The following is a 23027-nucleotide window of genomic DNA, read 5'->3' on the forward strand; positions in this document are numbered from 1 at the left end:
GGTTTTCTCTTAATATCTCCTTAACGAAGCCTCATCTGACATTTTTGCAAAGGAAATTGTTCTTCAGAATTGTCTCAGCTACCCCCCATTTCCGGCTCCTCCCCGACTTTTGGAACACCCTGGATATATATACAGAAATAAATAGTCTTAATTATAACAAACTAATGCGTGTCATTTAATTCTAAACACTGTGATACACGATCATAGCGGATTAAGAAGGGTTCAAAAATTAAATTATTTAAAATTATCTCTATCGGGTAAAGCTGAATTGCTATCGGTGCATTCACCATAAGTGAAAAAAACTACGAAGCCGCTTGGAACCATATGTTGGAAATTTACGACAACAAACGCGCATTAGTCCTCCGTCATGCGGCTCTATTACGCGACACACCGATAATGCCAAACGATTCGTCGGAAGCCATTCGGGATTTAGCGAATAACATGCAGCTACATATTCGTTCGTTGCAAGCTTTGGGAAGATCTTGGGAGGATATTGCTAATGATCTTCTCACTAACATAGTAATATCACGGATGAGAAAGGAAACTAGGAAAACGTGGGAGGCACGTTATCCGACACAAAAGTGCCAAAATTAAATGATATTTTCAAGTTCTTGCATTTGACACCTCATCAGTGCAAGGATTATGAATCACCATCATACAATACCGCGCAAAAGAAAGATTACGATTTCAGGAAACCAGTATACAACAATCGCGCAAATCAGAAATCCGATATATCATAATCGTGCGAATCAGAACCCGGTATACCATAATCGCGCGAATCAGAATTTTGCAAAACAGAATTCCGCTTCATATACGCCGAATCCGACACATCGCGCTTTCGCCGCAAACATTCATGCAAAAAATTGTGAATTTTGCAAGTCAGGGTTTCACGAAGTATTTCAATGTAAAGCATTTTTGGAGTTAAGTGTAGAAAAACGAATAGATTACGCGCGAAAGGCAAAATTCAAATTTAATATTCAAATTTATGGGTTTTGCGACGCAAGCGAAAAAGCATATGGTCCTTGTATTTACATAAGAGCGACGGATCAATCAGGAAATATTAAAACTGGACTTTTGTGCGCGAAATCGCGTGTCGCGCCGTTAAAAGCTATAAGTTTAGCGAGGTTTGAATTTTGCGGAGTTCTTCTTTTAACATATCTGTTTACTACAGTGCAAAACTCTTTAAAAAACGCGCATATTTCGCCAATCTTTTGGACAGACCCCATAATTGTTTTACATTGCACACTGATCCCCATGCACACTGAAAACGTTTGTCGCCAATCGTGTCTCAGAAATACAACAACGAACGAATATAAAGACATGGCGACACATCAAAACTGCTCACAATCCCGCCGACTTATTATCACGCGGTATAACAGCTCAAGAGCTAAAAAATAATAGATTTTGGCAATACGGTCCGAAATGGCTTTCGCGCGAAGAAACTGTATAGCCGGAATCATGTGTTGAAGTAAAAAATGAAATTCCGGAATTGAAACCGGAATTTAAATGTTTTAACGCAATGACAAACAATCCGCACGAACTTTTGGAAAAATTCTCATGCATCCGGGAACTCCGTAGAATCGTAGCGTATTGTTTGCAATCCTTACCTAAAGGCCGTCGACACGGGCCACTCACGGTAGCAGAAATTAATCGCGCCAACGAAAAAATGATTAAACTCACGCAAACCATAGCATTCAAAGAAAAACTACATGATTTACAAAATGGAATGGCATTGATTCTAAAAGCAAGCTGCTCTGTTTGAATCCCTTTATTGACAAAGGGGGATTGTTACTCGTTGGAGGTCGTCTCAAAAATTCAAATATTCCGTATAATCAAAAGCACCCGATTCTCTTGCCAAAAAACGCATTTGTTACTGAATTAATTATTCGCGATAGTCATATAAAAAATCTGCATTCTGGTTTAACCACAACCCTTTACAGCGTTTGTCAATTATATTGGCCAATTGACGGAAAAAATCTAACGAGGAAAATACTTCGCAAATGTGTAAAATGTTTTCGGGTCAATCCACCAGCAGTTCAATATGTAATAGGTAATCTACCAGCAACAAGGGTTACTGAGTCGCGACCATTTTTGAATAGTGAGATCGATTACTGTGGTTCTTTTAACATAAAGGAACGTCAATACCTCAATCGCGCTAAAATTAAGGCATACGTCGCCGTGTTTATTTGTTTTGCCACTAAGGCCGTACATCTTGAGGTGGTTGGACATATGACTTCCGAAACATTTATGGCTGCATTAAAAAGATTCGTCGCGCGTCGCCGAAACATATACTCCGACAACGGCACAAATTTCGTAGGTGCTAATAACGAGTTGATCCAACTAATCAGAGCCCTGCCTGAAAGTGAGGCAACAAAACAATTTTTAACTGAAAACGCGATTACATGGCACTTCATGCCAGCACTATTTCCTCATTTTGGCGATCTCTGTGAAGCTGAGGTCAGATCATTTAAACATCATTTCAAACACGTTATAGGGGAGAATTTGTTCACATTCGAACAGTTTTCAACATTTACGATAGAAATCGAGGCAATCCTAAATTCCCGCCCCCTAACACTCCTTTCATCCGATCCAAATGATCTGTTACCACACACTCCCGGTTATTTCCTGATTGGCTGTGCGTTGAGGAGTTTACTCGAGGTCGACTACACCGATACCTCAGTGAATAGGTTGTCTAACTGGCAGCATATTCAACACGTCAAAGAACTCTTTTGGGTAAGATGGTCCAAAGAATATATTAATCATTTGAATGTACGCCCAAAATGGACCAAGGGTGAACATCAAATCAAAGAAGATGCTATAGTAGTATTAAATGATGGGCGTCTACCACCAGTACAATGGAGCCTGGGACGAGTCACGGAACTACACCCAGGCAAGGATGGAATAACGCGCGCGGTATCCGTCAAAACGACAACCGAAATTTATAAAAGAAATGTACGACAACTCGCGCCTCTTCCTATATTAGATTAATATTAAGTACACTTAGATTTGTTCGTTGCATTATGTATAAAATCCAGAATAATGATTTACAGTCATAGTCATTTTTATTATTTTTTTTTTTTGTAAGCCTCCATCCAACCCTCCAATTCAATCTGACATGTTAAATTGTATTTGATGGATGGCTACAATTTCGCGCATATATTTTAATTTTGCGTATATATATAGGATCGGGTGAGATAATGACGCGAATTGTTTACTTATTAAATTGGAAGAATTACTTTAATTACACTTACTCCTAATTTTACACTACGTTTTCCTATTCTACTCTTACACATACATTAAATCTATTCCTTAACTAGTATTGTTCTAAATCTACGCTGCTAATGCTAATCTAATGCTCGACTTTTCGCCACGACTTTCTTTATATGACTGTCGAGCCGTTATCAGTTTCGCTTGCGCCTCGACCTGCCGCATTGTCAAAAAAAACCCGGTTCAATGCTCTCGCCTTTGTTTTTCGGTTTCGCTGGCCGTTGCCGAGTGAACACATGCGTTTATTGTCTTTTCACTTTACGCGACTTTCCTAGCGATGTTTTCGTTCGCGTTCATCGGCCCGGTTACCTTGATCACTCGGACACTCGCACTCGTCGATACATTCTATGTATGTACCGTTCTTTCCACTTTCTACATATATTCTAATACTATCTATTCGCACATATATCTTAATTTTTGCGTATATATTGTGACAAGGCAGACTTTTTCTGCCCGTCACGAAAGCACCCTGACTCCCAGAAGGGCCTCGCTCCTTCCTCGCCGGACACCCCAGTCCGGAGGTGGTCCGCCAGAGTGGAGGGATGAGTGGACCGCGTACATTCGAGACCCCCCTTTTTCGCACCCCCTCACACTCGCCGATAGAGCCGCGTTTTCGCGCGAGCGCGGCAAGACGCCGGTCGCGGTGTCCTCCACCCCAGGACCGCGGTGTGGCCATCACCAAGAGGACTGACCGCCCTCGGGAAGGATACCGCTGCCATCGCCCCTCGACGCTGCCACGAGGGGAAGCCTGAAGATGCCATGGTAGTGGCAAACCGTGAGAAGCCCCTACAGCTTCTGGATGGGGAGAGCCGGCGGCGAGAAGAGCGCGTCGATCGATGCGCGATCGATTTCCGAAAACTAATTAACAGTTAACCGCGAACGATGACAGGACACGCGGCACTCGAGTGAGCCGCCACTGTTGATTCGCGAAGCCAAAAGTCTCTTTCTGTAATTCCGCGCGTGCGTGTGTGTGCGTGAGCCTGCACTTTAAGCCGCCGAGGACGACCAAGGCGATTTTGGGACCCGAGGTCAACCCAGTTCAACTAGGGCATACTGGTTGGGTTTTCCTTCTGTGGCGTGCGTGTGTGTGTTCGCGAGCGTGCTCCGGAGCACCCCTTTTCATCCGCGACATGACCACCACCGGAGGGAACTCCGTTAGACTTTCTTCCGTTCGTTTCGCGAATCTCCCGCGTGACCTCGCGCAGTTTGAGAACGCGCCACGTTTCGAATGTGAGGACGCCTTCGAAACGCGAAACCGTTAATTCCCGGTATAATCTTTTCGATTGTATTTAATTCTAGGGCGGACTATTTCTTTGCGAGGCCCCCCTATAGAGTTGAGTTGCGCCGGCAACGTATTCGTTTTCTGTCCTTCGGACACTTTTCTTTGTGTATCGGGAATGAGTTTCGTTCTCCGTAGAGCAGCCGGGAGGACGAAAGTAACGGACGCGTGCACTTGGCACTGGCGCCCAATTCTTCCAAATAAATTCGTCCGTGGAAATTGTGCGACCGACCGTGTCGATTAGCGGTTTTCCCGGCCGCCCACGCGAGGTACGTCAGAATATATACTCTAATATTATTTTACTCGCGCATATATTTTAATTTCGTGTATACAGGTTTATTATGTGATATACTTAGGTTTATCTTGTATTTTTGGTAAGAATATTCCAACGCACATTTGTGATTGAATGACACGATCATTCAACGGGGGGAGCATGTTCGATTCGAGAATCAAACAAATCGCATTAGGCCTAAAGGCGATATATTTATGACGTTACGGTAAATTTTCGAGACACCGTCCGCGAGGTTCTCGAAGATTAGGGATGCCAGGTCCTCATCAAGTTATAAACATTAAACATTCGAGGATTCGAGGCCATTTAGAAATTGACCTACGGTCTCAGGTTCGGGAAAAATAAACGCGCGTCGGCTGCCAATAAAGTATGGCGCTTTCCAAACAACGTTTCTCTGCGTAGCAAATTCAAGTGTCCTAGTACGTTAGCATCTCGGAAACGAAACCCGAACCTAGGACCGTCGCCCGCGCGAACCAAGGGTCATAAATTACGCAACCACTCGCGGTCATTCGGATCGTGTCGTCAGCCTGCTTTGGAGTTTATTTTCCAAACCTTCGGGAATTTTTTGAATTCAACTCGGGGGTTGGAACTTCCTCATCCACCAGCGACGGCTGTACGGAGGGTTCTCCTCCCTCGAGTCAATTAACGATTGGGCATGATTGGTTCGAACCAATCAGGACGACCCCGACAAGTTTAGGGACACCACTGAGGTGTCTTTCGCGACAACTCCAGAGCAGGCAGACAGATCATTTCTCGCTGTTTATCGCTAAGGTCGCAATAAGACCCGATTTACGCAACAGTTTGTCAATCGCGCAATTCTAAATTGTTAACCAAATTGTTCACTGTTATTATAATACTCACCCAAGGTTAATTCGGTGGGTGAGAAATTTCGTTTAAATAAATAGTTAATTTAATTGAAATCCTATTTGTTTTTGTCGAAATTATTCATAGGTAATGAACCTACAATGTCCATTTGTACCTTTTTGAAAGCCTTTTTAGGAGTGTCAGTTATTTTCATAGGCTGCTTTGTTTTTGCAGATAAGATTTTATTTCTTTGACAACTAAAACAAGAACGAACATAAGCTCTTATGTCCCTTTCCATCTGAGACCAATACAAATTCTCTACTTGCCTTAAAAAGCTTCCTAATACCACGATGACCTCCAACAACTGATTTATGGAATTCTTTTATAATTTGACGTTTATTCTGAACTATTAAAATTTTGCTTTAAAAGGTACTCAAGAGAATCCCAGTCAATTGGTGCAAGATTATTATTCTTTTTGGAGATACTAATAGTATTGTTACGGCGGGGGGTGGTGCCGGATCGAGAAGTAGTCATTTTAAATAACTAATACGTCTTTTATTAAAGGAACAACAACTCAAAACGTTTATTAACTTTAACAATAACTCGTTTAGTAAACACGTCTGAACGACAGTAAAACTCGCGATATTCTCCCTATTTAAAAGTTGCCGGTTCACTTGGAAACCGGAACATCCCGATGATCCGCTTCCGCTCGCTCTTCGGAACACACTTCACAATGTCGCAGCAACTTCGCAATATTGCGGCATCTTCACGCCACCGCAACAGTATTAATATTTAGTGTGCTCATAAGATATTTAAGGGCAATTATTGATGATTTGAGATGAATGAAATTTACTGATTCTTCTTTCTTTTTTTTACGAAAAGATGGAATATGAGATATTTTCCATTCGGAAAGACTATAGTTTCCCCAACATTGAGATGATATTGTTTAATTTGATCAAGGGAAAATTTATTATAGATTAGTAAATCTTTTGTTATTTGAGACTCTATTTGATGATCAAGAGATAAAAAATAAATAATATTATCTTTATGCATATAGAGATGATCTTTAGTATAAAAAATATTAGACGGAAAAGAATGATAAACGTTTGTCGTTGATCGATAAATCCTTGTTGTTAGAATTTTAGTGTTAGTTTTTCCATTTAAATCTTTTCTTCCTGAACCCACATTAACGAAGGATCGAATATCACAATCTACGGACTTGTTCCATGTTAAATTTAGCATTTCATCCAAATACTCAGAAGGCAGCAAATATTTGGCCTGATCATTCCTTCCCAGGACACAAGCCGTGGGTCTTAGGGCGCGAACCTGGGCGGGGTGCCTTCTGAATCAGCCTTGGCAATTCCTCAGGTCGAACCGTTCCTGGGAACCCCGAGGTATGTGATGCAACGTGATTTGCCGACACGGTCCGCGATCCGAGTCGGGAAGCCTGCAAAATGAGAGTTTTCCAACTTCTCACACCTTTACGGGAAAACCCGTGCGCCAAGTATCAGGAGATACCGGCGTGAGAAGCCGAACTTCGCGAAAATTACCACGGCTAGCGATCCGGATCGCGGAGAGGAGTGTGGATCGTCGGCGAGGAAAGGAAGTCTGAGATGCCGTCTTCACGGCAAGATGGGGCGGATTAACGTAGCACTCGTTAAAATAATATAGAATATATTGTACGTGAAAGATGTTACAAAATACGGTGTACACTGCTGAGCTGTAGTAGCGTCTAAGGTCACCGGGACGACCGGTAACGGACACGAGAACTACGTTTCGATAACACGTGCTGATTTCGTTCACGTTAGCCCAAATTCCGTCGCGATTCGCACAAAAGCGACTTTGGAAACGATGTTCGGACAGTCCTGACGCGGTCGCGGTGGGCTCGACCTCTTCGACGATAACGTTAACGGGCAGCGATCTAAACACGTGCGCGTTACAATGGATTCGCGACTAGATGTTCGTTATTTCGTGCGATAACCTACGAAAAGGCGATTTCCCGCAAACAATGCTATTTCGCCCGACAGGGTGCTCGGCAGCCACCAGATAACCCGACCAATTTACGATATCCTATCCACGAGCGTGAGGTAAAGGAGGAAGCGCTTACCGTACCGTTCACCACGTGTGTCGCTGACGAAATAGGACGAGATACGCGAGCTCGTCGCACGCGTTGGCTCACGCGCTTCCCCCCAGCCTCACCACAATGGTCGGCGGCACATGGCACTCTATAGCGGCCAAATTCAAATCTTGTTATCGACGCGCTCGTCATCGGCGGTCGTCCAGTGTCGTCCCTCAGCGACATTGGTGGCGTGTCGGTGCTGGCATCCCTCGAAGACTCTGGAGCGGGCCGGTTCTCGGTGCACTCGAGAACTTGGCTGACTTCGCTATCCTAAACACCCTCCTGCCCCCTGAAGGTCGTAGCGGAGTCCAAGGGCTGTTACCAAGATCCTCCAGCCCCTGTCCATTTGAGCTTCGTCTGGCCAGTCCGTGCAGCCGGCGCCGGGTTGGACGGGATCGATAGCCTCTAAGCCGCATCGCTCGGTGTTGCCGTCGTTAGCCCAACGCTATTGCCCTTCAGATAAGCAAATTAGTCATAACCCTGGGTTACCCTGGTTGGGCTTGCGATCTTGGTCGGTCTCGTTCCCCGCGGAGAGTTCACCTACTTTGTGACGCGGCATTATGCCACGTCAAACATGTATAAAAATCTAGAATTCCTACTTCCATACATTTTAGCTTCAGTAAAGAATTAAACGATCAAACGAACTTACCTGTACGTGAAGTTCGATCGTAATTATATATAGCCTCGTTCGAAGAGATTATACATATATGTGTAGTATCCTTTTCGTCCGCTTTGAAGTCACAGCGTTTTAGTGTAAACCAAAAACCTACCGGCCTTCGCCGCGTCGCTAATGCATGCGTTGCCGGCTTCGTTCATTTTTTAGAGTATGACTTCATTTTATAGTTATTATTACAAAATTGTTGCTACCTAGGGGTTGGGTGTCACTTTCTCCAGTCAGGTGAGAGATAATCTCTTCGAACGAGGCTATTCATATAATTATCGAACTTCACGTACAGGTGTCACCTCCCGGATTTCAGATTTGAATATCTGTCCCCTGGTTCGATCAAATGATGCTTGCTTTTTGTCCCGCGCCTCTCTTAAACAACTCGCATCTGGACGGGATCCTGATCCGTATTGAGTCTACCCTCGCGATTACTATTTATTAGAAATTTTTAATTTTCGGACTTACTTCTTGATGAGGGAGCACCTTTTGGGTATAATGTTCCCACCGCGGGTCGTTAGGTGGGATGGTCCACACGGCCTCACGTGCTCGGGGTATGGTCAACGGGGCGGGGTATGGTCAATGGTGTTGATCCTGGTGCTGATGCTGATGCTCGTAACAGTTCGTTTTGAATCACTCACAACTTCACTACGCGCCCGAGTGGAAACCTTCCAGATTGTACCGGTAGTTCGTAGTCGGGTAACAACAACTTTCGCACTGTTTCGGTATTTTCCTTTATTGAGAGGGAAAAATTGGATTTTATATAAATTTTAATCGGGAATGAATCTCATGTCCCCCCAATCGTTAGCAAGTCCATGCAACCCTTTACGACCGTTGGTTTTGCGTCTATTCCTTTCAAAAGTCGGTTTCGACGCCTCGATCGACTCTTACAGCAAGCACGAAAATGACTTGGGACCCGAGTCAGATGACGGAAAAGAAACCCACGGCCGAGCAATGTTACTATCTTTAGGATTTCTAAATGACCGGCTTCAACACCTCGATCATAAATCGAAAAGATAATTGGTTTAACTATAATTTATTCCCTTTTCCCTCTTCGAACGCGTCGAATGATTTGAGGAAAAAAATAATTATAGCTTGTGAATTTGTTAAATTACGTTACTGTTTTATTAAGACCCGCACACGGTCTTTTATTATAGCAAATACAATCAATTAAAATTTCTGAATAAAAGGTTCACTACCTTGACTTTGCAATAAAACTCGATAGTTGACTTTTAACGATTCCTGAACTTTGACTAACAAAGACTATCAACTCAGAGCAAAACTAGAACAAGGATTGTGAACTCTGCGCAAAACTAGAACGAAGACTATCCCGAGCCCCTGCATTGCGGGCGTACTTATACCCCTAATTCGGGACCTTTGGCCCGAAGAAAGGAAGAAAAAATCATACCACGTGATTATTAAAAATTCATGGGTGGTGGTTTATTTCTTCCCATGACGTTAGCGATAACATCTTGCCCGAAATCATTCCTAGGTGTTTAGTCTGCGCCTTATCGGTTTTTGGTGACTGACACCAACGACAGCCACTGCCGACGATTCCTTAGCTGACGCTACGCTCGAATCCGTCGAAAAGATGCAGGATCTTATTAGATCTGGCCACCCACCGGTGGATGGTAACGAGGACCGAGAATTGTACGGGATCTGTAGCTGCGACTTAACTCTCTTACTTACTAAACGCTTCTCAGTCTAAGATATAGGGTGACGTTCGAATATACAAATACTAAATCTGTTTGTTCATTATGAAGATAAAATATATCCACGGTTTGGACGGTCGATATGCGAACGTCACACAGGTAAGTTTATTTGATCGTTTAATTATATTTCATACGCCTCGTTCTCGAGATTATATGTAGTTGTTTAGCGTTAACAATTTTTAATCATTTATTAACTTATTTAGTTATACATTGCTTTAACATATATTGCAATTTGTTAAACCTACTATCTAAGTATTTAGTATTGACCTCGCAAATTCTTGCCCTTCAGTTGTTATGGGCCTGTTATAAAACTTCGCAAATACCTTCGAATTTTCTGAACAATTTGCGGTTCGTCTAACTGTAGCTATACAGTGACTCCCAGAAATATTCGGACACCAGTGTATGGTTAGCGTTATGGCTTAATATCGTAGTTATTAAAAAGCAATCGTCTTCGTTACTTTTTCCAATAATAAATCATTTAATAACATTATTAAAGATATATACATTAATCCAAAAATTTACATAAATTACATAATAACAATAAACAAACGAAAGAACACCGCATTTTCGGGTCACAAAAATATACGGACACTATGAGGAATAACATTTATTATTTTGTTGCAAATCCCTTTTCTTTTATAATATGTCTCAATCAATTCGGCATATTAGAAATTATTTTTTTTAAATATTCTGTCGAAATGGATGCCCATTCTTCTTGAAGCCTAATTTTAAGTTCTTCTTTGGAACGAATGGGTTCCTTGCGAATCCGTTGGTTCAACTTATCCCATAAGTTTTTTATAGGGTTAAGGTCTGGTGATTGTGGAGGTGGATGAAGGATTTTGAGGCAATTATACAATAAAAATTCTTAGACAATGCGCGAGTTATGTTTAGAATCATTATCCTGGTAAAACTTACTTACTTACTTACTTACAAACAGATTTAGTATTTGTATATTCTAACGTCACCCTATATCTTAGACTGAGAAGCGTTTAGTAAGTAAGAGAGAATCTAAGCGATAACATTTTTTCTGCACTTTGTTTTAAATTGCATTTTAAAAGATTCAAATAAGCATCCTTAACCATGATGCCATCGATAAAAACTAAATTGCCAACGCCGGAATTCGAAATACATCCCCACACCATTACAATGCCTCCTCCGTGTTTTATCGTACCCGAAAATATGATATTCTTTCGTTTGTTTATTGCTATTATGTAATTTATGTAAATTTTTGGATTAATGTATAGATCTTTAATAACATTAATGAATGACTTATTATTGGGCGCGATATCTTCGTTACCTCGGCATGGGGTGGCGATCAATGTATCCAGCTATTTCTTACAAGTTGCCGACCAAAGACTAATTAGCCGAGCGCTCGCACGGAGATTCCCGATTCTTGGAATCTTCTAGAAATCCTTTGTTCGGCGTCGCCCGCCCCTTCCCCAGCTTCTCCGGCGCTCTGTTGGCCAGCGGAGCGAGGGAGAGCAACAGCGATAGAGAGAGACGGAGCGAACACCGAACGTTGTTGTTAAAAAAACGCACCGGCGTTTAAAGTGCGAGCGCTCGGTATACTTTGTCAAGCCGTTTAAAGGCGGTATGTTAAGGTTCAAGCAACCGCAGCCGACGTCCAAAGAGTCGAAATTATCGGCTACTTGAACATAGATTTTATTTTAGCTATTGCTTTAAAAAATCTGCTGATCAATAGATCTTCCCCTATTTTATCCTGTGACAACAATGAGACAGTTGATCTATATGTATCTAACGTTGAATATGATGCGCCTGCTTTATAATTTTTTGTTAAAAACCTTAACAAGGTTTTTCTTGTGGATTTATAAATTTCATAATTTGCCTTTATGCAAAATAATTGTTTAAATATTCCCTGCTGAGAACAGCAGATTAATATTTAGGTTAATAATAGGTTTGCCCAATCTGGTACTACTATAATTCCTGTTGCTCTTTCCTGTTTGATTTTTACTAATGTTTTCAGGACCATATTAAATGGCGGGAAAGCATAAAATTTAAACTTTGTCCATGCTACTGAGAATGCATCTATTTTGAAAGCTTTTTTATCTGGCTTCCATGACAAAAACCTATCGCATTTTGTGTTATATTTATTTGCAAATAAATCTATATCCGGTACCCCAAATTTGTCTACTATTTTATTAAAGGCTCTGCCTGCTAATTCCCATTTTGTATCTTCATTAGCAATTCTTCATAACCAGTCCGTGTCTCTGTTTTCTGACGAAGGTATGTACGATGCGTAAAGGAAAATTTGTCTTGCTTCCGCCCATTGCCAAATACTCTTTGCTAAGTTACTGTATTTTTCATATTTTACGCTACCCATTTTATTAATATACGAGATCGCTGATGTATTATCTACCCTGAGAAAAATTTGGCAGTCTCTATCCCTATTGCGTAACTGTTCTAATCCCAATTTGACAGCTAACAATTCCCTATAATTTATAAAATATCTTTTTTGTTTCTCCGTCCACATGCCACGAACACTGTCAGTATTATCCATCGCGCCCCATCCCGTATCCGACGCATTAGTAAAAACTTCTTTTTTAAGAAAACCTCCTGTTTTGATCGGGTTCACTGCTATCTCTATCGCATTATTCCACCATCGTAAGTCTGAGCTTATGCTACTTGTGACTTGCATTTTTTGATCGTAGTCATAATCATTATCTTTTAATGCTAATAGTTTTTCACGTTCCATAGTTTTCGTATATAACATTCCATACTTGAAAGTTGGACAAGCCGATATTAACGATCCTATTAACCTTGCAAATTCTTTGATTTTGCAGCTTTTTGCTTTAAGGAATCTTTTAATGATATCTTTTAATTTTACTCGTTTCTCACTAGGAATTTCAATTGAGTATTGAACAGAATCTACATATGATAAAACCTAAGTATTTACATCTGATCGCAGGCACTAACATACTTTTCTTTTCATTTATGATAAACCCGAGACTCGATAGCAATTTGACTGTTTCATAGATATTATGTAAGCATTCGTTATCATTTTTCCCAATACATAGAATATCATCCAAATATATAACTGTAAAAATTCCTTTCTTTCGTAAACTATTTACTACTACTGGTTTTAGTATTTTTGTGAATACCCAAGGAGCAGAGGACAATCCATTTGGCATACACGTAAACTGAAACATTTTCCTTAAGAATTCGAATCGTAAATATGTCTTGCTTGCCTTGTTTATTGGCACTGAAAAGTATGCATCTTTAAGATCAATATTTCCCATAAAATATCTTGGGAAAGTTAAATTAACTGCCGTTCGTATGTTTTCTATTTTAAAATGGTTTACTGCTACAAATCTTTTTAATTTCTTTAAGTTTAAAATAAATCTAAATGAGCCGTCTGATTTCTCTCTAAGGAAATAGCTTGACAAGAATTGATTTTTTCGCGTTTTACATCGTTCAATAACACCTTCCGCTAACAATGTATTAATAACCTCTTTATATTTATGTATTTCGTTTGCAGATTCGAATTTTGGTCTTGGCAGATGTTTTTCACTTACGTTGGAATCTAACCTGATTTTGTAGCCGGCTATCGCTTTTAATACAAATTTCCCAATTCCGCTTAAAATATTTAAGCCTACCAGCATTGTTACCTACATTCATTTTTGTCTTTTGGGGTTTGTTTTTGAAATAAAATCTGTTCCTGGTTTGACCGTACTGATCTCCATTCCCTGCAGTGGCGTATGCCAGTCTCCGCGACTGCAGGTTTTGGTAGTTTAAATTTCCAGTTTGGAGGGGCATTTTTCTCATTGGTGAATGAGAACTTTGTATTTTTAAATTCTGTCCCTGTAAAGTGTTTAATCAGTATAGTGTTTTACACGTTTTACACCGCTTTGTGCAGGACTCTTATATAGAACAATGTACCATCTTGTTCAAATTTTTAGTTTCTTTAATACTTGCTCCTAAGTTTGTACAAAATAGGAAACTGTCTGTCTCCGACTCCTTAAGAAGAGTCTACATTGTTTCTCCACTATTGGGAGTAAGAACGCCCTGCGAGATTGCGTTTCCTCAAATGTTATATGGTTTATTAGCTTTGCAGCATCATTTAATTTTTCTACAAAGCTAGCTATATCGATACCGTCCTTCTCTTCCACGATATCCCTTATTGCCGAACCAAGCGCAGCCAGTGCTGATGTTGCTAACTGTTATCTTTCAGTAAAGTGTTTATCTCTTTTAATAGATGATTCAGTCAGCATGATTGCCATCTCCGGATTTAATGTAGGTACAATCAGACCTTCGGGTCTGAGGAACTTTTTAGTTAATCTCTCTTTTTATGTATCTTTCAGTCCATTATTAAACCAGTGCTTCCATCTTTTTGCAATTGATGAATGCAATTTAATTTCAGCACTTTCCTCCTCAATCGGATCTTCTCCCACAGCTTGTAAAATATTTTTGTCTGATGGACTTTCCTCTTCAACAAAATTCTCTTTATTTTCATCTTTCCCCTCCTTTGAAAAACAGAGGCAAAACCCGCATGCAGTTTTCGGTATTGTATATCGTAGTATACTGTTCTTGGAGACGGCTATTTGTATCCAAAAAAGTTGCAAGGCTAACTTACTGCTTGCATGCGTATTCGCTCGGCGTTGCTCTTTTTATATATATATTGTGACGTACCTCGCGTGGACGGCCGGGAACGCCGCTACTCGACACGCTCGGTCGCACAATTTCCACGAACGAATTTATCTAGAAGAATTGGGCGCCAGTGTCAAGTGCACGCGTCTCTTACTTTCGTCCTTCCGGCTGCTCTACGGGGAGCGAAACTCAGGGGAGGTCGAAAGGGGGGAAATAAACTTTGATCCGCGGACGTTTAGGTATATTTCTTTATTTAATCGAAACCGACGCAAGGAATTCCGCGGTACACACACCTTTGGGGAAAAGGGTGTGGCGACTACGCGGCAAAAGGGATACGCGGCGCGGAATTCCCGATACGAAAGAAAGTATTCGACGGAGAGAAAACGAATACGTTACCGCCGCGACTCAACTCTATAAGAGGCCTCGCAAACAAATAGTCCGCCCTAGAGTCAAATACAATCGAAAAGATTATACCGGGAATTAACGGTTTCGCGTTTCGAAGGCGTCCTCTCCTTCGAAATGTGGCGCGTCCTCAAACCGCGCGAGGTCACGCGGGAGATTCGTGAAACGAACGGAGGAAAGTCTAACGGAGTTCCCTCCGGTGGTGGTCATGCCGCGGATGAAAAGGGGTGCTCCGGAGCACGCTCGCGAACACACACACGCACGCCACAGAAGGAAAACCCAACCAGTATGCCCTACTTGAACTGGGTTGACCTCGGGTCCCAAAATCGCTTTGCGCAACACTGATGTCAGAAATGGGATGTCCACTCGTTCGTCTACTGTCGGGGGAGAAGTTCCACCGACGTTGGAGTCTTTGTTCGAGAATTTGCAACGGGGAATCTCAGCACAATTCCAGGAACAAAAACAAATTCTACACTCTAGATAGAAGTGGGTTGAAGAAATGCAGGCTGCGGAGAAAGCTACTACTTCAACCAAGGAAACTGATGTAGAAAAGAGACTTGGGACGATTGGAAACCATTATCAGGTACTATAGTAAAATTTTCAAAACTTAATGAATAAGTTGTCAACCACGACAATCCGTAGTGAGGATCGCGAGTCCACTCTCATAAATAGTTCCCTTTCTATAAATAATCCTGTCTCTACTGGACTCGCGATACCTTCCCTTTCATAGTCGGCGCCTCTGCAAAAAGCGAGTGGTGTCCTTCAAAATGTACCCGATTTAGGATACGTTTTGATACCACCAGTATTTGATGGAAAGGCTTGCTGGGAGGAGTATATTCTTCAATTTAAGGTAATCGCTAGGGCCAACAAATGGGATGAACCAAGGAAAGCTTTGGCCTTGGTTGCATCTTTAAAGGGGCCGGCTCGAAGTATTTTAACTTCCTTAACCGTTGATAAACAAAATGATTTCGGCGCTATAATTTCGACCTTGGAGTTCCGATTTGTAACTAAAAATTTTTTTAATTTAAATTATGTTAAGTTTCAAAATTATAAACAACGACGTGAGGTGTCCATCTCTGAATTGGTCTCGGAGATTAGAGATTGGCACAGGCAGCTTTCTGTGATTGTCCAATGAAAATCAGAGATTCCTTCTGTGGCTCCCTCTAGCCCCGACCGGCCATCTATGCCTTGATGGCCCGTCGCGTCCCGGGGGGGGGGGGGGATATCCTGCCCCCCCTAAACCTGCTCAACAGCAGTGCTGGGAAGCCGCGCCGCGCCCCGCACCAGGGCCCCCTCCCCAGATTCCGCGCCCGTCAGAGGGACAACCTTTACCTTACTGCCCCCCTCTCGCTTCACCATACCTCTTCGGTGGGAAGCCGGCGGCGGAGGTCATTCTAACCGTCCCCACCGCCAGCCACCATCCTTATCCCGTGGGCCCGATGGCGCGGCCCCGCGGCAGTCTACCGATCCCGCTTTGGGGGCTCCTTTTGCGAGATAACCTCTTCGCAGAAGGAGACCACCGCCCTCCAGTTCCCCTCGCTCTCCGGCATGGCTCTAACTACTGCTGGGAGCGAGAGGTCATGCTCGATTTGGGCCCTTAGGACTCGGTACGACGCTGAAAAGGCGGGGCATTCCTCCAGCGTATGCTGCGCCGAGTCCTCCTCCTCGTGGCAGTGGTGACAGGCTGCTGTCGCTTCCTGTCCTATGCGACGTAGATAGATGCCGAAACAACCATGCCCGATGAATACCTGCGTCGCTCGGTAGGTGAGCCTACCAAAGCCCCTCTCCCGCCATCGTTAGAAGTACGGCAGGAGAGCCCCAGGGACGCGCTCGCTGGCGTGGGAGTTTAGCTCCAAACGCCACTTTTCGAGCGCCAGCCGCCAGGTTTGGCGTTCGAACACCTCGACCGTCTCTGGCTCCGGCGGGTTCCCCCGAACCAGGCAGGGAGCCCGCACGCGCGCATAGACTGACGCGCATGCAGCCGCCTGAAGTTCAAAGGGAATTTCCCCCGCCAGAGCCTGCGCCACCATATAGGATATGGTGCGGTATCCGCGGATGACCCTGATGGCCATCCACTTCTCAAGCTGGCGCAGTAATTGCTTTATGCGTACCCGATCCCCAGGCCCATCAATGTTGGGCAGGAAGCGGCCAAGCGCGGTCACCGTCCTTACCACCCGCGGAACCAGGCGGTCGAAGTGTGCCTCGAAACGCCAGTGGCTGTCGAGGACGAGTCCAAGATATTTCATCTGGTTCCCGACCTCGACACAGGCACCCCACCCACCCGGACCCACCATGAAACCAGATGGCCTCGGTCTTCTCGGGAGCCATTCGCAGCCCAAGTCTGTGGATCCTAGCGACGACAGCCGCCACTGTCACCTCTGCTAGGCGGATGGTTCTCTCGAACGAGCTCCCGACGGCGACCACTAACGTATCGTCTGCGAAGCAGACGAGACGGGCGCCGTCAGGGAGCGAGGCCCGCAGGACCGTGTCGTAACCGAGGTACCACAACAACGGGTCTAAAACTGAGCCCTATGGGACCCCACGGTCCTCCTCCATCCGCTCAACTCCGTACCGACCTGGGTACTTTATTCACCTGTCGCATAGATAGGCCCCAATCACCTGCCTTAGATAGGGAGGCACTTGGTGGTATATAAGTGCCGGGAAGCGATGATGCGTTCCAGTATTTTTCCCGCCTCGTCCAGGAGACATGTCGACCGCGGAGGGAGACTCCGCGGGCCTTCCGTCCTTTCTCAAGAGAACCATCCGCCCACTCTTCCATAGTCGGGGGAATTCCCTCGACTCCAGGCAGGAGGTGAGGAACCTCCTCACCCTGTCGAAGAGGACGCCCAGGGCCAAAGTCCAGGCTCGGCCGGGTATCCCATCAGGCACAGGGGCGGTGTTCTTGCCCCGGAGCCAACGGATAACCGCGGCTATCTCCCCATCCGTGACCCCCACACCGGAAGGCCGCTCGATATCGCGGCCCTCTGTCCCGGGCACTGGTCGGGCCGCCTCCCCATCAGGGGGAAGAGCGTGGCCACGACCCGCCCGAGGAATTGGGGCTCAAGGCTCTCTATGAGCGGTGGCGCCCACGGCCGAAGCCGTCTCATCACCAGTTTGTATGGGCGCAAGGATCTCTATCCAGAGAGCCGAGGAGATTACTCCACGCCTGGGCCTTGGTCCTTTTGATAGCCAGCTGCAGGGCCGCTACCATCTCACGGTATGCCCTGTACAGCTGGGCAATCCACTCCTCATCAACTTGTCGTCGTCGACGGGCGCGAGAGTACTGGCGTCGCGCGCGGATGCACTCAGTGCATATATCCACAATCTCGTGCGACCACCACCAGTACACCGCCTTCCTCGGGTGGACCCTACCCCGGAGCATAGCGGCGTCGCATATCGCCGTCTTTGCGCCCCGGAGCCGTTGGACTTCCACCTGCCCGGCGACAGGCCCGGCCGTATGTTCTGGCTAGGCCACGACGTGGGTGGCCGCCATTAGGGCGTCCTTGTCCAACTTCTTCAATGCCCATCGCGGTGGTGGCCTTGCCCTCACTGGACGCCGTCGGGGTTGTGCATTTCTGCCGGCGGAAAGGCCGATGACCACGTATCTGTGGTCAGATAACGATTCGGCCTCTGCCGCCACTCTTCACCCCGAGATACGGCGCGCGGCTGCGGGGGTAGCCCACGAGAGGTCCACAATGGACTCCCCATTCTACCGGACGCACGTATCGACGGAGCCTGTACTTAACAGACGGAGCTCCAGTTCAGCCGCCCAATCGAGCACTTCTCGGCAACTTGCGTCTGTCTTGGGAGAACCCCAAGCGTGAGACTTGGAGTTGAAATCCCCCAGGACGAGTACCGGACGGAGAAGGCAGCGGGAGATGCATCTCCCAACCCCGTCCCGGTACCTTTCAAAGACCGCAAGAGGCCAACTCACCGCCAGGAATCCCCGACCGCGGTCTATAATAGAAAGCGGTGGGGACCCTGCCCTTCCACTCCATACAACGGCGACGGAGCCCAGATGATCCCCCACCCAGTTTGGGAGATTGGGAACCCTATATGGCTCCGCCACCACAACCAACCCGGCCTCCCACTCGAGCAGGGTCTGCATCAACAGATCCTGAGCCCTAGCCGAGTGGTTGAGGTTTACTTGTATAATGGGCTCCGAGGGACCCATCATAAAAGCTTACTGGGTGGTCTCCATGGCCGCCGTAAGATCGACAACCACTGGAGCCACCCCGGGTCCTTTCGGGACCGACTGCTTCACTTTACGGACGACGGCTGGCGTCGTCCTCGCAGCCGCTGGGCCTGCTGCCTTTGGCCCAGCGCTCTTTCTTCTCCCTGCCATGTTTTTGGTAGCGGAGCAAGTCCGGCTCCTCAATCTGTGCCCGGCTGGCCTCCCAGTGTCCATACATACCGGACACTTAAGAGGAGCCGAGCAAGCCGCCGCTTTGTGGTCCGCACCGCCGCAATTGTAGCAGCGGTCTGACCTGTCGTCGGCGGCTGTGCACCCCACCTCAAGACAGCGGTAGCACTGCAGGGGGCGCGCTGCGAGGGCTTCCACGCCAGGCTGGGTCCAGCCCACCGCCACTTTCCCGGCAACCGCCAGTTTCCTGACAGCGACCGCCGGGCACTAGACCCAAATCGTCCCCACCCCTGAGGGTGCGTTCCGAATATCTCCGGTCTTCACTTCCCCCTCAGAGCATCCACCGGCTAACGCGACGGCTCTGGTCACCTCCTCCTGGGTGATGGAGTCGATGAGGCCCCGGATCCTAAGATCCGCCCACTTCGTGGGCCTCGCGATAGGCACCCCGGTTCCGGCCAGAGCGTCCGCCATTTTGGCGGCGAAGGCCTCCCCCTTCGACGCCTTGTCGGCGCCCGGCACCTCCAAGACCAGGGCCCCGGTGACGCCTCTTCTGGGACGCAGAGCCACGATGTCGACACCGGCTAGGTCGATCTTCGATCTAGCCATCGACATCGCCTGCGCATACGTAACTCCCCCGCCCGCCGGGACCGTCACCGTGACGGCCGCAGTACGCGGCGGACGGGGTGGGAGCGTCACCTTTCCCTTTTTCGGCGCCTGCTTTGCCCCAGCACCAGGCGGTTTCCTGGTGAGGTGGCACCCTGGTGCCGCTCTTCGACGGCCCAGATCCCGTCGGCTGCTGCCGAGGCCGCGGTTGAGTCGAGCCCGCCGCCGCTGTCTTTTTATTTGAAGGCCTCTTCTCAGGGGTGGCCCCGGATGCGGCTCCCCCCAGTTCTGTACCTCCGCTGACAGCAGCTCCCAACAGCCTGAAGGACGCTAATTTAGCATCGATCATGGCGGCGATCAGTTGCAGCAGTCCGTCCCCAGATAGTGGATTTTGGGGACACGCCGGCGCCTTGTTTTCAGCGGCCTTTGTCGCCCGCTGCCGCTCCTGCACCGGCGATGCATGCACCACCCCAGCAGCGCCGATAGCCTTGACTGGTACCGCAACAGCCGGCCGAAGCACGGCCAGTATCGGCGCAGCAGCCCCCCCCCCCCCCGCGCACCTCTACGGCCTGCCGAAGCCGCTTGACTTCGGCCCGCAGTTCAGCGAGCTGGCCACGGAGAGTAATGTTCTCCGCCTCCAGCTCGCGTGTAGCGGCGCTGGCCGACCTGGTCGCCAGCTCCGACACCGCCACCCGCATGTTCAAGGCCGCCAGTTTCAAGGCGCGCACAAGATCGCCCATTAGACCCTTCGAGACGGCGGCGACGATTTCTACGTCCTGTTGGCGCTCCAATACCATGGCCGCCACGTCGACAGTGGCTCTGGAGCGCATCTCCCGATTTAGAGCCCCTTCCTTAGGCAGGGGCTTAGCCGACCTGCACGGCCGACGAGGAGAATAGGACTGCACTCTCCGCTCAGTGGGCTTCCAAGTGCTTCGCCTTGGCTTCCAGCGAGCTGACGTACGCCTCGACGTCTCGCCCTCTTTGCTTCGATGACGAGTGGCTGCTCGTCACCGATGGCACGGACTCGAACGATGCGTATGAGTCCGCCGAATACACCTCCTCATCCGACAGAGGACCAGGAGTGCTGCGCTTGCCGCTTCGCAGCCGCCTGCCATCTCCGGCCGAAACCGAAGCCCCCTCCCTGGCTCGGAGGCGCTTGCCATCCTCTGTCGATACATCTGCAGCGCTGGTGGAGGCCAGGTGGAGAAGTCTTTTCTCCGCCATCCCAGATGCCCGCACCGGAGACCGGTCGCAGTCACCGCTATCCAAAGCGGACGACGGCTTGCTCCCGGCTCCGTCCGTCACTGCGTCCATTCGCGTGAGCAGCACCGCTGGTGCCACACAGCGCGTCGCTGACGCACCCTTCCATGCTTCTCCTCCTTCTACACTTCTCCTTGCCTCGGTTTTAGTGTTTGTTTGAGATTCCATTATATATCAGTGTAGTATCCTCGGCTCCGCCCTTCATGGGACCCCTACCGCAGTAGGGGATCTATCAAAAAATTTGGTAAGTGCCGCCAAAGGCGACAAGTGCTTTACCATCTTATGTGTGTTTCTCTCCTTGTCTAGGAGAGTGCTAAACGTCTCTCCTTTCATACTACACCGGCGGTTTTACCTCTCTTAGGGTGGCTGTGATCAGACCCCTAGAGATTGAGGCCGTTAAGTCAATGGCACCAGATCCTTATCAAAAACAAAATCAGATAAACAAATATTCTTCTTTTTCAGAGGGAAAATACGTAAAGAAAAGAGATTGCCCAGTGACCACCGAATCATCCAGTGAGGGACAAAGATCAGAATGCTGGAATTGCGGTCAAAAGAGACATATTCAACGTTTCTGCCCTAAGCGCAGAAAGGAAGAGTCTTCTCAGAAGAAGAGAAATGGGAAGAAGTCGTGCGAAGAGTTTGTAGGCAAGATATTTCTTGCATCGAGGGAATCATCGGTGGGAAAAGAATGTCACATTATTCTCGACCCGGGCTCGAGCATGAATTTGTTAAATGCTGAGAACTTTAGATCTAACATCAGATCTGGTGCGACGGGAACGGAGGGGTTCGAAACTATTAAAATTTCTTCTATCTCGGGAGAAAAGTTACCGATTTACGGACTACAGCGTTTTTCGATAACTCTTGAGACATTGAAAACCGAAGAAGACTTCCTTGTGATCGACATGACAGAAGAATGCATTTTGGAAACTGATTTTCTTCAAAAGCATTCCTGTTATTTGGATTTTATTCTGGGAAAATTACATATTTTATACCATGGCGAAGTTGATTTTCTGAAGAAAAAGGCTGGCAAAGGACCAGCGGTTTTGTCGATTACAAAAGAAAAACACTCTGTTCCAGAGCATCTGCAGACACTGTATGATCGTTGTGGGAAGACTCTCACAGAGGAACAAAAGTCAGCATTGAAGAAATTTTTGCTAGAGTTTCAAGACATTTTCGCTAAAAATTCGGAATAGATTGGAAAATGTAATTTTGTCCGGCATAAAATTAATACAGAATCTTGTTTGCCCACTAACAAATTCCTCGACGGTTACCTCTTAATCGTCGAGATGAGGTCGAAGAACTACTTATAAGAATGGAACGCCAAGGAGTGATCGAAAAGTCGAAGAGTCCTTGGTCCTCTCCCATCGTTCTTGTCAAGAAAAAAGATGGAAGTACCAGATTTTGCATAGAATATCGCCAATTGAACGAAGTCACCAAGAAAGATTGGTATCCTCTACCTAGGATTGAAGACACTTTGGACGCAGTGAGTGGTTTATCATCGTTTTCAGTTTTGGATTTATAGAGTGGATATTGGCAGATCTCTGTTGATGATGAGGATAAATAGAAAACCGCTTTCTGCGTTGGTACAGGTTTGTGGCAATTTAAAGTCATGCCACTTGGACTTTGAAATGCTCCAGCTACTTTTGAACGTTTAATGGAAACC

General features: G+C 46.4%; 1 protein-coding gene and 1 non-coding gene across 2 annotated transcripts in view; both read right to left on the bottom strand.

Moving 5' to 3' along the window:
- The window catches only part of LOC128889223 (uncharacterized), a 240123-nt gene that overhangs the window by 167343 nt on the left and 49753 nt on the right, over positions 1-23027 (bottom strand). The gene's annotated exons all lie outside the window — the stretch shown is intronic.
- LOC128889911 (U6atac minor spliceosomal RNA) lies at positions 21597-21704 on the bottom strand. Its single transcript, XR_008460516.1, has one exon. It is a non-coding gene; the product is annotated as a U6atac minor spliceosomal RNA (small nuclear RNA).

Source organism: Hylaeus anthracinus, unplaced genomic scaffold (genome assembly GCF_026225885.1).
Source record: "Hylaeus anthracinus isolate JK02 unplaced genomic scaffold, UHH_iyHylAnth1.0_haploid 11997, whole genome shotgun sequence".
NCBI classification, from domain to species: Eukaryota; Metazoa; Arthropoda; class Insecta; order Hymenoptera; family Colletidae; genus Hylaeus; species Hylaeus anthracinus.